This window comes from Limulus polyphemus, unplaced genomic scaffold (assembly GCF_000517525.1).
Source record: "Limulus polyphemus unplaced genomic scaffold, Limulus_polyphemus-2.1.2 Scaffold346, whole genome shotgun sequence".
In the NCBI taxonomy this organism is placed as follows: Eukaryota; Metazoa; Arthropoda; class Merostomata; order Xiphosura; family Limulidae; genus Limulus; species Limulus polyphemus.
The window spans coordinates 624,430-637,744 of NW_013665956.1; the positions used below are offsets into that span (position 1 = coordinate 624,430).

Sequence of the window (13,315 nt, forward strand, 5' to 3'; positions counted from 1 at the left end):
ACATTTTATACTTTATCTGTTATTTTATCTACCCTATCTGAAAATGGGATCAGTCAATTCGACTAATCTTGTAACAACCAAAAAAAAAAAGAAAAGAAATAAACCTAAACTAACTTTTTTCTTTCTAGAATGACTTCAAATTGTAACATGAAACTATAATCGTTTATCCTAAGTAGCTCTAAGTTCATAACAATATACATCTATTCATAATTAAGTTGTATTGTTTTATTGCCCTTTGAACTGTGTCTAACTACTATCCATGCCATTATAAGTTATAAATCACTCGGGGAATGTGCAACTCATGTTAAGCTATTGAATTACATTACCCACGAGCTGCTCAAGTGCATGCCTCGTGAACCATTTTAATTATATTATTTTACCTAATCTAGTCTTAAATAACTTTAAAACATCTGTATTTTTACTTTCTTCCTTTTTCTGCCCAATTGTCGAGGACAGTTAAGCCTAATTCTTTATAGTAATGCACTTTAACATTTTTCATTTAATTAAATAATGCACCAAAAAATATAGACTAATAACATGCAAAATGTAGAGAAATTCATTTACCTCTCAAAATTTTCCTGGCTTGCTAACTATGCGACAAGAGCCGTTACAAATTCATCCAAACTAGTTGTTCACTTTCCTATGGGAATGAATCTTGTGCTATGAGTGAAACTGATGATATTCCATTCAGAATACAATGTTATACAATACGTCATTTGATAGATGAAAACCTTGACTTTCTATTAGTTATAAGTAATATATAATGAAATGTAAGAGAGAACTATCAACAAACTGTGAAAGAAAGGATGTGGCAGGAGGGGTCTGATTTTCTATTCGAAACAAAATTGAAGGCTATAAAAATTAAAGTTTGTTTAAGCAACAACAATTTTATAGAGAATATTTTACATTTAGTTTCATACTTTTTCGAGGGGTGATAGATAAAACAGGGATGATGACATGCTAAGACAAATTGTGTCCCAAGGGTCATACTAGTGGAAATTAAGGATTTTTTAAGTATATCCTTGTAAATTAAGAACTTAAAACATATACTATTAAAATATGTATTATTAGCTAAGATTTTATGCTATTCGATTTGGTATAACAAGAGAAATAACAATAACAATATAGATAGTTACCTCCTCACTGATAAATAGCTATTCTTGTTCAGTGATGCCCTCTATATGCAAAAAAAAACAAAAAACATGAATTCCACAAGTCTTTTATCTCTCCCCCATTGAAACTGACTGAATCAAATGCATCTCTCATGCAAATAATCATGCATCAACCTTCCACCAATAAGAATGTGACATCCTCTCATGATGCATGCAACTCCCTATATTCAATTCTACTGAACTGTCACTTTGAGTATTGATAGAAGATGGAAGCACTGGTTTTCAGTGGGGAAGGAGGTTGGGAAGTGTGAGAGGAGGCAAGTTCCTATCAGAAATACATTTTCAGTATAGGAAAATTATAACGTCCGATACAGTACATTACCTCTTCCCACATAAATAGCTAGAGTCCCACTTTGAATAGATGAAGGGACCAGTGTGAAGGAAAGAAAGAAGTATCCTTCAAAAGTGTCAGAAGGACACTCCCTCAGAAGAGAAAGTCAGATTCTAAGATCTTATGTGTGGAACCATACCACTTCTGAACCAGGTATACTCTTCTCCTATCGTAGAAAGATTTCTCACATCTGTGAGGAAAATAGAGGAGCATGTCCAAGTGGGACAGAACTAAGGTCAGATAGTGATCCGAATCATATAATATTTATGCAACTCTATTCCAGATATTATAAAAGTGTTTTAAAAATAAAAAGGATGTGTCCTAGGTGTAGAGTGGCTAGATTGCTATGGAGCAAACACAGCAAGTCAACTACATCCCAAATCCATGCCACTGGAAACCGACATCCACACGGGGGTAGGATGAGGATCATAACGTAGGCAAGTCAACTGCAATTCAAAACCCAGCCACCAGGTACCAACATCCATGTGGGAGTAGGAAAGAGGATCATACCCCTGGCAAGTGACTACAGTCTAAAACCCAGGCCACCAGGAACCACATTCATGTGAGGGTAGAAAAGAGGATCATTCCAGTGGCAAGTCAACTACAATCCAAAACCCACCCATCTGGTGGGGGTAGAAAAGAAGAACATACCATATTTACCTCAGGTTAGTAAGGCCAGAGGGAATAGAAAAACACTAGACCCATTAATGGGCCATGTTAGTTTAAGAAAATAATAGTTCGATCTGGGAACCCAACATCCAGTATCAAAAAGATGTCTGTGTAATGTAAACCACATCTCTCAAAAGTGAAACTGACCGGAACCACCCCAAGCACAGTAACATCCTCAGAATAATAAGTATTGAGGGATAGTGGAATGGGAAGAATCATAATAATCTGCAAGTACCTCCACAACATGGATGAAGTAACAAGAGCATAATTGAGGGAGGAATACATAGACATCTGTAATACATATGAGAAGACTTATGTTGACTGGTTCAACTCTAAATCCAAAGCCCAGACACTGGGAACAGACATCCATGTGGGAGTAGGATGAGGGATCCCAATCAAAAGGGTGAATTTCAATTTTGATGGCTCACTCCTATTTATATTTGTTTCATAATGGAGGATAACACATCATTTACACCAGCAGATATTTGTATATTTTGTATTTCATTAACATATTCAAGGGGATGTCTCCATGGCCCACCACCACAGCAGTTTGGAACTGGAAAGTGGTAAGGACTCTCAAATTCTATTAGAAGAAAAGGGGATGGGGACACAGTGGAGAGTCTGGAGGAATTACAACACCTGAGACAGTGAAATGGGTGACCACGAAACCCTATTTTTAAAAGCAGACCATACTGTTTTATTCAATACATGGCACTGTAGGGATGGGCAGCTATCCCATTCTGCTTTACCCATGTAGTCTGTGGGTGAGTATGGTCTGAGATGGGAAATATTTTGTTAAAATTCCATTGTGATGGTAAACTTACAAGCAATCTTGTGAAACACCCCATTTCTGCAGTGTGCATTGCGTGGCCATGGAAATGCAATATGTAAGTCAACATGACCTTAAATTGCAGATTTGATCTGTTAAAGTATACCTCAGGCACCACTAGCCATAGAGCAGGATCTAAACAATGAGCAAGAATAAAAGGGAAAAAAAAAGGCTCCTGAAAAGGAAAGAATAAGAAAAAATAACTTACCCAGTCAATGTCTCACTGAATTCTGAAGATGGGTTACTGGCAGAAGACAAGAGCCCAAAGAGGAAGAAACCACGATCTGATGCAAATAATGAGAGATGAAAGTATTATGGGTAGTCCACATGCCCAGTTGAAGAAGTACCTCCAGGGGATGACAAAAATAAAATGCTAATGAAAAAAGTAAGGTGTCAAATTGGATGAGAAGACATCTGGAACAAAGTATGGGAGGACGCTGATAAAAAGAAATAAGCCAATCAAACGAAGAACCAAACCAAATTGGCAAATGTGGAAGGAGAAAGATCATGAACAGAGGACAGATGCCAAGGAAGAAAGAGGTGGGAATGGATACCACAAAAGGAAGCTGTGCAGGCAATATAACAAAGATCACGTTCAGGACATAGAAGTCTATCAGGATCTGGCCAAAGATAAAGTTGTGAAACAGAAAGAAGGGAAGAGCCTAAATGGAGGAGTTATCATTGTGAGCCGCCAAAGAGTTAGGGAGGAAAAACAATCCGGAGAAAAAAAGAAAATATGTAGAAGGATAAGAGTATGTGAAACATCAATGGCAAATTAGTAGACCACAGGCGAATAGGAGAAGAAAGGAAGACATATGGGAAAGGTGAAACAAGGAGCACTAGGAGTGTAGTTCAAATGTAGGCAAAGCGAGACGGTGTAGGACTACATTAATATCCACATCCAGAAAGGCAGCCTGCCACAGCAGACAATGAATCCGGAAGGAACACATCAACAGGTAAAGTGTAGGAGAGCTAAATTCCTGCAGTATCAAGAAAAACAAAAGATGAGGGACAGGGCTTCCCAAAAATCCAAGATTGAGGAAACAGAAGACCCCGATCCAAAAGTCAAGTGAGGAAATCTTCATGACAAAGAACAGTGGGTTGATCAGGGCAAAACTCTGGACCCAGAAACCAATGATGGAAAATGTTCCATTTGCATGGAGAAACTTCCATGAAGGAAGAGCAAATGAAACAAGTCAGAAAAGAAACTAACCTTCGGGAGAAGCTGGATCTCCTCATCAATGACCAGGAGTGAAGATGGAGGACAGGAAGGTCTGGATGAAACACTGGTGACTGAGGGTGACAAAGAAGAGATGGAGACAGAGGAAGAGGTAACAGGGGAAGTATTTGGAGCTGGAGAAGCCATGGAAACCATAGTTGAGATGGCCAGGAAGGAGCTATCAGAAGGACTAAACACGGAGTATCAAATATAATCGAAATCACCTGGAGAAGAAGAACGGGAAGATAGACAAATGTGTTGGTCCAATCCTAGTAGAAAACATCGATAGCCAGAGCAAGAAGATGACAGATTGGAAACGAAAATCAAGGCAATTTGTAGTTAAGGGATATAGCAAAAGCTTCAATGTACCCCACTGAAGTCAAAGCCACTGAAAAACAAAAGGATCGAGAGACCACTCTGTCTGATAGAATTTGTCTGGACAGGAATCCAATTTGCAACAAGATCAAAAGCACACAGAACATGACATGCAATTATATGAATAATGTGCATGTGGGCCCAAAAAGAAAATCCAACATATGAATACAGAGGGATCAAGATTGAGATAAGCAATCACTGAAGAAAAGTCGAAATGGATCATTACAAGGTTATTTCTAGCCAGATGGAGAAAATGAACCAAAACACGACTTACGGCAAGAAGCTCCAGGATGTTGATATGATAAGACCTCTAGGCCACATACCAAAACCCTGAAGCTTTCTGTTGATCAACCCATGCTCCCATTCCTGAAGGGATGCATCCATGATGTGTAAATCACGATGAAGAGGATGAAGCGAGACACCTTCTAACATGTGAGTCATGTCTAACCATCAGTGCTGGTAATCTACAAAAGTAGGAGAAAGGGTAATAAGAACCAATAAAAGATCCCTTGCGAGATTCCACTGTTTGTGAAGAGCCCGCATATTAGCCTGACCAAAGGGGATAAGGGCTGTTATGGAAGATCACATCCCCAAAAGCTATAGAATCTCAGAAGCTGTAATAGAACTGAAAACCCATCAAATGAAGTCAAAGAGGAGAAGTGTGGGCAAGACTGAAATGGGTGTTGAAAAACACTCAAATGGACAAGATATTGGATAGGTCACAGTAAGGACTTCTCCAACTTTATTAACCAACTGATAAGGGTAACAGACAGCATCCTATTTGGAATTTAGCCAGTCTTCCAAAGAAAGAGGAAAGCCCAACCCAGAGGCATGTAAGTGGAAAACACATGCTCTGACTGCCCAACAAAACATACAGGGCTGAAACAAGTCCAAAGTGCAATGCATGAAACAGATAAACCACCCTGAGGAGAATAAACTGAAGAGAGGGTCATGAGTGACAAGATTGCAAATAAGCAATTACGACATTCCTCTTGGTCATCTATAAACCTGTAGAAAAATCCCACCTAAGGGTGAAAAACTACTCCAAGGTAAAACGGGGGAAGATTGAAAATTAGACTGAGGTGAGACAAATCTAGTACAGGCCACCAATCTTTGGTTTCTCATCTGGACAACAAACAGCCTGGAATAAAGGTCTGAAGGAAGATGATGAACAAGTGCAGTGACCTATTAAAACATAAGATCTTGTACTGCCTTGTACAGACACTGGCAGGATTTCAAGTCATGGGGAAGGATTGTTTTGTTTTTTGAATTTCGCGCAAAGCTACACGAGGGCTATCTGCGCTAGCCGTCCCTAATTTAGCAGTGTAAGACTAGAGGGAAGGCAGCTAGTCATCACCACCCACCGCCAACTCTTGGGCTTCTCTTTTACCAACGAATAGTGGGATTGACCGTCACATTATAACGCCCCCACGGCTGAAAGGGCGAGCATGTTTGGTGGGATGGGGATGCAAACCCGCGACCCGCAGATTGCGAGTCGAGCGTCCTAACCACCTGGCCATCATGGGGAAGGAAAAGGGTACTTGAGACAAAGTAGGTGGGGAAAGAAATAGTAGAACAAGTCCCTCTGATAAAATCCGAAGAACCCATGGATCTGTAGTGAAAGATCGTCAAGGGTATCAAAATCATACAGTCAAGCTCCCACTGGACTGGAACCCACTGGTTAGTCTCTCTGGTACTGTTGGTGACATGCCCATCTATGTAGAATAAAATGACGAGATGATAAAACATTGGAAAGATAGATAAGGACTGGAAAGAGGAATAGGAGCTTGTCGAGGCTCCAACTGCAACAAACATGCAACCAAAGAAGAAAGGGGTAGAGTGTTGATGCACAGATTACACACTTGATTCCAAAGTCTCTGATACATGATTGAAAACATATCGTCAAAGAAAAAGGGCCGTACTTAAATTCCTAAAAAAATAAAGCAGCAAGCGAACCTCGGACAAGGTCACATCATGACCCAGAAGATCCGAACAAAAGTGAAACTACATGTGTAAAGCGAGAGCCAAAGACGAGAAATGAGCCAATTTGGAGGTAATAAGAAATCATAGAAAAATAAGGAATTGGATAAAACATCACATACTTGAGAAATTTTGTCAAAAAATGCCATATTAGGCCTAGCTGATTCTGCAGGAGGGATAGGGAAAGATAAAGCAAAATCTGGTGGTAGAAAAAGGCTTTCAAATCTTCATTGGCCCACATAGGTTCTGCTTGTTCAGGAGAATTAGTGGAGAAAGTTCAGAAGAAGGTTGACTCATATAACGATCACTCTCACAGCAACTAATAGCAGACAAATCCAATGATGGGTCTCCCCACCTGTGAAATAGTGCTTGAGGTATAACACCCAAAGTGGGAACATTAACCTCAGAATTCACTGTAGAAATACATAAATCAAACAAAAGTGTTTAATGTAAAGTTGACTGTGAAATTAAGTTAAAGTGAAATATTTCTTTAATGTAAAGAAACAAAATTAATGAAGAAATCCCACTTTAGAAATTAAACTATTAAAATCATGAAAATGATTCACACAAAAAGCACCAAAAGAAAAAAATGTCTGAGCACCAGTACTACTAAACGAGAAGTGATAGTTCAATAGAATGGAATAGAGGGAGTCATGTGCATCATGAGAGTATGTCACACTTATTTGTGGAGGGTTGACGCAAAATGAGACACACATTGGAATCAGTCAATTCCAATGGAGGGGAAATAAAAGGCTTGTAGCATGCATAATTTTGTTACATATGGAGGGCAGCACTAAACAAGAATAGCTATTTATGTGAGAGGAGGTAATGTAATGTATCAAAAATATGTATGTAATAATAGTACAATTGACCTAATTCTTATATAGAGTATTTTATAAAACATACTAAAGATAAATATAAAGCTCAATCTATAATTTGATTCACCAGCTGTCATTGAGTTATAATAGTTTCAGTAAATTTCATCCATCATCAGTAACCTTGGACAAGGTGAAACTGAAGAATAAGACTAAGCTTCTTATTATAGTGAACTATACATTATATATATATATATATATATATATAAATGGGCCTCAAATTCATTTTTAATATCTTAAACAACTTGTCTGATGAGTAATTCAAAAGAATAAGTAGCAATGCTACATATTTTTCAAAACCTATATAAATAAAGGTTCAACTAAAAACACTGTACATGTATACTCCAATGCTATCAAAAGCCTAGTCTTGTTTCATATATTTCCCCTTCTCCATGGTTACTAATGAAGGGTGAAATTCACTAAAACTAGCATAACTTAGTGACAACTGGTGAATAAAATGACAGATTGAGCTTCATATTTAAATTTAATATGTTAATCACCTGTCTAATGAATAACTAAATAAAATAAGTTTGTAGCATCTTGCTTTCTGTTATTCTGGAGATGTGTTCAAATGCATTACTTCCATTTATTTGCACAAAATGAATAGAACTTTGCAATATAAACACTTGTCATCATGTATACATGGTTATATGAAACTATATCCTTTCAGCTTGAATCTGATAGTTGTCAAAATGAGGATACCCTGAACCACATATTGGTCAGGAGTTTCCAATTGTGATTCATTTATTTACAATTTAAAAAAAAAAAAGTCAAAATATGCAAATTTCCCTAATTTCAAAAAATGGCAACCTTCTTTTTTCAAGTCTTTGCATTTATGAATACTCATTGGTGCTATAAATAGATATAAATTGACTAGTACCAAGTTTTATTTGTAACTTGCAGGATTATTTTCATAAAAAAAGTTTTTTGAAATTATTTTGAAAAATCACAAACAATGCTCATTATAAACCCATAAATGCCCACAAGTATTTAAATTTTAGTTCTAACCATCCCATACACATGAAAAAGAACATACCAAAATCCCAGTTCATTAGGCTACAGAAATTATGTAGTGAACCTGATGATTTCAATGCCCACTAGACAAAATTGGAATAATTTGCTACCCTCAACAACTCCCGAAAAGAACTCGCAACTCTATTGTAAATAAAACTACAACTCCCCATCATCTGTCATGCAAACAAACTCTGAACTCTCCTGTACCAGGCCACCTCTTATCCTCACTTACCACATAAACAACAAACAAGTTAAAAAACATTACTGTGAACAATTTTCATATTTTAAAGCAATCTGACATCACCTAAATATATTTTTCCAAAACCACCCATGATTTCCTACCATCAAGATAACGATATTGGAAACTACCCAGTTCATGGCATCCCTCAAAAACCCACAAATATTACTGTAGATAGCTATCCTTGTAATAGAAGATGTTGCAACACTTGTACTTACATTGACTCAAAAAGAACCAGGCAGGGTCCTAAATTGAGCTTTTACATTAAAGATCAATATAACTGCACATCAAAATGCATCATATATTCCACTGTAAGCATGTCTTGTGGAAAATTATACGAAGGAGAAACCAGTTGATTATAAGCAGAACAGACCCAAGAACATTTCAGAGACATAATAAATTGTAACACAGATAAACCAGTGGCTTAACACTTTAATTTGCCCAATCATACCCTTGAACATTTTAAAACACTTGTTCTGAAGAAGGCTCTGACAAATAAATACAAATTACAAGAAAACAAAATCATTTTTGACCTGGAAAATATTCACTCCATTGGGATAAATTAATGTTTTAGTTTTTTGTAATGTTTCTATCCTGTAGTTTTAACTTCTCTTACAACATTTATACAATAGTTATGTATTTATTTAATCCTTTATTATTTTCTCATACATGTTTTCTTATAACTTGTGTCGACCACTCTTTTTTTACCTTTACCAAATTCTCAATTTAATTGTGTGTGTACATATATATGTATGTAAGTATGTGTATATATATATGTAATTCTCTTGTATTGTTTCAAGAATTTGTAAACATTATTAGACATGTTTGTTTGCAATATTGTCACGTGACCTTTGATTTAGAACATTTTTGTTTATGGTTTTACTGTTCAGCATTGCCCAAAACGTTGTATCTACAACAGCACATATTATAAAAAAAATATATATATATCTGTAGTTAACATCTTGTTGCCTTCGGTGGTTTTATTCCACAACATACTTTTTTTTAATGGATTTATCACCACATGTTATGTAAAACCTGCACATATCTACACAAAGAATAAATTTAGAATATACATTATTACACTACAAGAAGATAAAAACACATGCAGCAAACCCTTCTACAATGCAGGTTTGCCCAACATGAATTCACTTATACAAACAAAAATAAAAGTAACAAATTATCTGCTGAACATAAAAAATTTGATTATGCACAGTTTGCCCAGCATGCAAACATATGAGCACTCTAGATATTTTATAACTCTCTCAACATGGGATTGGACAATTTGACCGACAATGTCTCCCTTTTGTACTCGTTTTAAAGTCTTTATAGATTTAATACTTCTAACTTTCAATACAGTGTGTATATCTTCACTAAATTTGGCAGTCTTTTAGTTAACATTACAAGTCTTTCATATACAAAAAATCTTATTTTTTTGTGAAGTGTTTTTAATAAACTGAAATAAAGATTTATCCATGAATATATTGAGTATTTGTTTTGAATAGTCTGTGTGCAAAGTAATTTTAATGTTAAGATTAAAAATAATTTTCCTCATCTCAAAAATCTCAAATTTCCTTTGTGTAATCCCTAAAACATCCTAAATACATTTCAAACGTAATTCTCAGTACAACTTTATATTTTATCTGTTATTTCCTCTATTCTATCTCTATACAGGAGTGGTCAGTTTGATCGACCTCATAACCACTAAAAGAAAAAAAATCTAAATAAATCTAAATTACCCTTTCTTTCTAGAATGATTTCAAATTGTAGCATTTGTTTATACTAGGTAGCTTTAAGCTCGTAACAGTATACATCTGTTTATTTTTTGCTGCTTTTCGTAATTACCCTTAGATAGCAGTATAAAATCAAAACGTAAAGCATCTTCAAATGTTAGTGAGGCAAGAAAAGTTGAAAAGTTATGACATTAGCTGAGAAAATTCAGATCCTTGATAAGTTACAAAGTGGGATGAGTGTAACATTCGGAGGCCGAGAATATGGTGTGAATGAGTCTTCCATATGTATGATAGGAGGAGTGAAGAGAAAATCCATGCAAGTGTTAAGGTATCTGCCCCTATAAATACTAAGGTTTCTCAAGTGCCTAGGAGGAATTTGTTCATGGAAAAAATGGAGAAATTATTGGATCAGTGAACAAAAAATGCTCTGTTGTTGATATTATAGCTGCATAACATGAAACTGCAAGGTGAAGGTGGGTCAGCTGATAGCGATGCAGCTGTATGGTTCAAGCTGTGGTTCCTTGAATTCATTAAGGAAAAATAATATGCCCCCTCAACAGGTGTTTAATGCAGATGAGACAGGGCCCTTTTATAAGAAGATGGGCAACATGATATAAATCACCAAGGAGCAGAAGGTACCATCCAGGTTTAAGTCCTTTAAGGATAGGCTCACTTTGCTTTTGTGGGAACTCTATATTAGTGTGTCACTCCGCAAACCCATGTGCACTAAGAGCAAAGAATAAGCAACATTTGCCTATGGTTTGGTGTTCAAATAAAATGGCTTGGTTAACTAGGATGCTATTCAATGACTGGTTGCAAAATCATTTTGTACATGAGGTTAAAGAATACCTGGTGAAGAAGAACCTCGACTTTAAGGTCCCTCTAGTTTTGGATAATTCTCCTGTCCATGACCCTGACACACTGCAATTCAGCCATCCTAATGTGGAGATAATATTTTTACCTCCTAATACCACATCCATCCTGCAACCAATGGATCAAGGAGTAATAAAGACATTTAAGTCTTACTATACAAGGAATGTCTACCAACGTGCAACCCAAGCTATAGACTCCAGTATTTTCGAAAACTTAACCAAGTTTTGGAAAGCTTATAAAATTAAGGACTGTATCAATATCACCTATATATGTTATGCAACAAGGTGAAAGAGTCTACCATAAAACCATTGTGGCATCATCTTTGGCCTGAAGTCCTGAACAGTTTTAAGGACTTACCAATGGTTGAGAAGGAGGTTGACGATTTTGTGCGACTCTCTAAAAAAATAGGAGGTGAGGGGTTTGATAATATGAGGGATAAGGAGGTGGTTAAACTGTTGGAATCCCATTACCAAAAGCCAACGAATGAAGAAATTGAGGCTCTGATAGCCTCCAGCAACAGTGATGAAGATGCTGAAGTGACATAACCTGCTAAACCCATTCTCACAGTGAAGGCTGTGTTCAATTTCCTATGCAAGGCAGATGAGCTCAGAAATGCCTGTAGATATGGATCCCATAATGAAAAGAAGCATTAAATTTAAAAGAGGGTTTAATGACATTCTAGAACTCTATAGAGAAATCTTGAAAGATTTGCAGAAGAAAGCCAAACAGCTGAAAATTACTGAATTTATGAAGCTCAAGTCAGCCAATGTAACACCTTCTGACCCCATCCCATTGACTTCTACATCTGCTATACTGGAGTTTGAGGCTAAATTTTCCGAAGATCCATCAGAGGTAAATTAACCTCTCAGCCTCCAAATCTATTATCATCACCATCGCAAGTCTTCTTCTTCTCATCAACGAAAGGTCTATGTCTTCCTCATTCATAGGTGAGTGTTACAATAAAATGCAGTACTGTATTATTTCATTTAACATATTTTGATTTACAGGTGCAGGATATCACATGTGGATGTTATTATGTTTATGATATTATATTTTCAGTTCATATACAATACGGTATAGGTAGGGTTTTTCATTTATGTGTAAAAGAAATCCACACACTGTACTATATTCATGTACCACACTTTCTTGTTTTCCCTACCTCAGACATGTCCTGAGTCGATGATTATCTTTACTTTTACATCCAATAAGCTTTATACTGGCAGTGGTCAAGAACTGCATTGACCCTTTTTTTTTTGCTTTCAAAAATACTTGTCACACAGACATCAAACCCTCAAACAAACAAAAAATACAATAGTATGAAATACCCTTAAATGACAAATGCAATACATGATCACATATAAACCCTTAAACATAGAAATAATAAATAATCTGATAAAAAAAACAACCTGTAATATAGATGCCAATAGCACAAACACCAACAGAAAACCTTTAACAATGATATGCACATTTCAAACCCATTTAACATAGAAACATGATAGAAAATATAAAAACAATACATTTTAACTGATAAAACACATCACAATACCTTTCAGCATGGAAATGGCTATATCCAAATACACAGTACACAATGCATAACAAACCAACCCTTTAACACTGATAAAAAGTACTCACAAAAAAAACCTTTATATACATACATATATATATATACATACCACTTCACAAATAAAATTCATCATGAAATTGAGGTACACATCATTCCTTTCATTACTTCAGTAAACAAATCATTTCACTCAGTCAACTTTCTCACAACCTGCAGCTCTCTATTTTTAAACTTCTGGTCTTGAAAAAACTTTGCTAATTGCTACCAACTCCCTAATACTTACAAGTTCAGCTTGTAGGCAGATTTTGTTAAACAAGACCGATGCCTGTAGGTTTACTTTCTTCTTAGAATTCTTCTCAAGAAGTCGATAAGCCGTTTTAACGTTGTTAGAACAACGGGTAAAAGTTGTAGATAGTGATGAGTTGGCCGACGCGTTTCAAACGCATTTT

General features: G+C 36.2%; 1 protein-coding gene across 1 annotated transcript in view; it reads right to left on the bottom strand.

Moving 5' to 3' along the window:
- LOC106457566 (E3 ubiquitin-protein ligase RNF185-like) overlaps window positions 1-13,315 on the bottom strand; it is a gene marked incomplete at its 5' end in the record, with an annotated part of 68,648 nt that overhangs the window by 26,970 nt on the left and 28,363 nt on the right. The gene's annotated exons all lie outside the window — the stretch shown is intronic.